Here is a 4045-nt window from a genome sequence, read left to right as displayed (position 1 = left end):
TGTTGGGGATGGGGCTAGGGGAGAGATTACGTTAGGAGAGATACCTAATATAGATGACAGGTTGATGCGTGCAGCAAACCACCATGGCACATGCATATAACTATGTAACAAGCCTGCACATTGTGCAGATGTATCCCAGAACTTAAAGTATAATAAAAAATATATATGTATATATATATAAAAATATGGAGGACACTTAAATGCATGTTACTAAGTAAAAGAAGCCAATCTGAAAAGGTACATACTATATGATTCTAACTATAGAACTTTCTAGAAAAGGCAAAACTATGGGGACAGTAAAAAGATTACTTGACAGTTGTTAGGAGGGAATGAGGAAGCAGAGTACAGAAAACTTTTGGGGCAATGAAACTATTCTGTAGGATATTATGATGGTGACACATGAAAGTAATATACAACACCAAGAGTGAATCCTAGTGTAAACTATGGACTTTGGGTGATGACGTATCAATACAGTTTCATCAATTGCAAGAAATGTACCACTTAGGTATGGAATGCTGCTAAAGAGGGAAGCTATCATGTGTGGTGGCATAGGAATGAGGTTTATGAGAACTCTATACTTTCTGCTCAATTTTACTATGAACCTAAAACTTCTCTATAACATAAAGTCTATTCAAAAGGAATAAAAAAAACCATAGTAAACAAAATATTAGCTGCCTAGGAAGCCTCTGTTTTCAAAGTCTTTCAAGTGCTGAAAAATGATTTCTCTGATGTAGGCAATAGCCTTTAAACAGAAAATCAGATCTTAATCTCAGTTTACAGATGTGAAACTAAGAAATAAAGATAGCATGCAGTTTTCCAACACAACGTGAAAGGTAGAGATATTTGAGCTGGTAACTATAAACTACATTCCAATGTAGATCCATTGCCATAATTATAAACTCACTTCAGCTATATGACCTAGAAAATAACTTCTCATAAGTATACTAATAAAGCAAGGCAGTGGGAATTTAAGCTTAAGCTTAAAACCAATGCTGCTTGAATGTAACACTCTGAAAGATAGTGTTTATCTTGCTTTTGCATACTTGTTCCCATTCTGATGGGAAAACAACTCTGCCTCTACAACATCATTAAACTAATTTGGGTTGAAGTGGTACATAATGCAACACAATCATAGAGCCACACCATTCTGGCAAAACTGTGTTGGGATGCTAAAATATAATTATACGACCATCAGATATAGAAACAAAAATAACTGTCTATTAAAAGTTGTGAATCCTTGCATTTTCCCTTCGAAGTCCCAAACCGGTATGTGGAATCCCTTTGTAGAGATCTCAAGCTATTCTAGTCTTCTTAGTATTTCAGTGTACCTTCGGGGAAAGCCTTTAAAGATAATAAACACAACTTGGAAAAGTCTCTCTGCTTTACTTAGTAAATCTTTCCACCAAAGCAATGCTAATGACAGAGCCAGATCTTGCTTCCAGGTTGTACTAATGGTAATGATAACATTATGAATAAAATAGCATTCACTGGCCAGGCATGGTGGTTAACACCTGTAATCCCAGCACTTTGGGAGGCCAAGGAAGAACAGCTGCTTGAGGCCAGGAGTTGAGACCGGCCTGGGAAACATACCAAGACCTCGTCTCTAAGAAAAAAAAAACCAAAGCAAAATTAGCTGGGCATGTGGTGCCAGTAGTCTTAGCTCCTCAGGAGGCTGAGGCAGGAGGATTGGTTGAGTGCAGGAGTTCAAGATTACAGTGAGCTATGATCATGCCACTGCATTCCAGCTATGAAGTAGCATTTACTGAGTGCCCACCATATAAATCTATGTGTTTTACTTACATTTATATACTTTTAAAAAGTAGACCTTATTTTTTAGAGCAGTTTTGGGTTCACAGCAAAATTAAATATCTATTTTTTCACTTCTACCAGCACCACCCTAAAATAAGGCACCATCATAGCTCACTGAAACTATTATAAGAGCTTGCTAACCAGGCTTCCCCCTTCCCTCTGGCTTGTTTATGTACAAAATTAGATCATTTACCACCTTGCTAAAAGTTTTATAAATGCTGATCCTGAGACTTATAATGAATCCCAACTCCTCTTCCTGGCTTACATAATCAGTCTTCTCTCTACCCGTCCAATCTTACTTTTCTCACTCTCTATTGCATTACTGATTAGATCCAGGCTCTCTGGCCATTTTTGTTGTTGTTCTCAAATAAACCAATCTTATTTTTGCCATAAGATTCTTTTGCATTAATAGTTCTCTGACTTAGATGTGCTTGTCTGGTCCTTGCGGCGCTACCTTCTATCGTTTGAGTCTTAGACTTGTCCTGTTCACACTTTTCTGCTACATCCTTTTTTATCCCAGCTTCTATCAGAAACTGACATTGTCTCTTCTTCTTTAACTTTCTTATTGCCTCTCTCTCTCATTCTGCTAAGTGTAGCTGTTTTGTTCATTCCTATATACTCCAAGTACAGAACACAGTCTTGGAATACTCATGTGCTCAAAGGTTTCCTGAATGAAAGAATGGATGATTTTAATTCCTATAATCATTTTCTGAAACAGGTACTCTATTTTCTTCCAGTTTTTAGAGGCATCATGAAATAAGATTATTAAAGTTATTAAAAGGTAGCAGAGCCAGGATTCAAACCTAAATCTGTCTGAAATCACAGAGGATCTGTCCAGCAGATTGACCACGCAATCAAGAAAATGTGTTTATACACAGGAACGTTTCAAATGCTTTCGGGTGCAACTTATAGAATTATCCAACACCTGGTTGAAACAAAATAAAAACATTCTACATTCTTAGAAGTCAAAATTAGAGCAATTATGGGGTCAATATTTCAATGGTTCAATGATATCATCAAGGAAACAGGTCCCTTTCAGCTTTCTGCTTTGGATATTGTGTGTGGACTCTATTTTCACGTCAGCTATGAATCCAACAGTGTCTTCTGGGAACTAATCTGTTGAAGAATGAAGAGGCAAATGAATTTCTGTTTAGATCAGAATTTAGATCTTATTGATGAAAGTTCAATCATGTAACTAAACATTATAATTAAACATCTTTCCCTGTTTCGTACATTTTACAAACTGTTTAAAGCAATAGTTCTCAAGATTGACTGCACATTAGAATCACCTAGGGAACTTTTAAATGTTGATACCTGGTCTATACCTTAGACCAATTAAATCAGTGTTTCTGGGGGAGGAAGCAGGGTAACAGATTTTTTGTTTTGATTTTAATTCGTAGATGATTATACTGTGCAATAAAGATTGAGAACCATTAGAACATCACCTGTGTATGCTAACCTGCCTGGATATTGCTATTTCCACTTTTTGATAATTCACTAACTTATCTTCTCACTTATATGTTCCCATATGTTTCTTACTTTTTCTTCTATGATATTTGATATGGTTTGGATGTTTTGTTCCCTTCAAATCTCATACTGAAATGTAATCCATTATGTTGGAGACAGGGCCTGGTGGGAGGTGTCTGGGTCATGGGGATGGATCCCTCATGAATGGCTTGGTGCCCTCCTCTTAGTAATGAGTGAGTTCTCTCTGCAGATTCACATGAGATCTGGTTGTTTGAGAGTGTAGCACACCACCATTCCTCTTGCTCCTATTCTCATTATGTGATGTGCTGTTCCTGCTTCACCTTCCACCATGTATAAAACCTCCCTGAGGCCTCACCAGAAGCTAAGCAGATGCCAACCCCATGCTTCCTATACAGCCTATAGAACAGTGGGCCAGTTAAACCTCTTTCTTTCTTCCTTTTTTTTTTTTTTTTTTTTTTGAGACAGAGTCTTTCTTTTTTGCCCAGACTGGAGTGCAGTGGTGTGATCTCAGCTCACCTCAACCTCTGCCTCCTGGTTTCAAGTGATCCTCCAGCCTCAGCCTCCTGAGTAGCTGGGACCACAGGCAAGCATTACCACACCTGGCTAATTTTTTGTATTTTAGTAGAGATGGTGTTTCACCATGTTAGCCAGGCTGGCCTTGATCTCCTGACCTTGTGATCCACCCGCCTCAGGCTCCCAAAGTGCTGGGATTACAGGCGTGAGCCACCATGCCTGGCCTAAACTTCTT

Source organism: Rhinopithecus bieti, unplaced genomic scaffold (genome assembly GCF_001698545.2).
Source record: "Rhinopithecus bieti isolate Rb0 unplaced genomic scaffold, ASM169854v2 scaffold_11380, whole genome shotgun sequence".
Taxonomy (NCBI): domain Eukaryota; kingdom Metazoa; phylum Chordata; class Mammalia; order Primates; family Cercopithecidae; genus Rhinopithecus; species Rhinopithecus bieti.
This window is presented reverse-complemented; position numbering follows the sequence as displayed.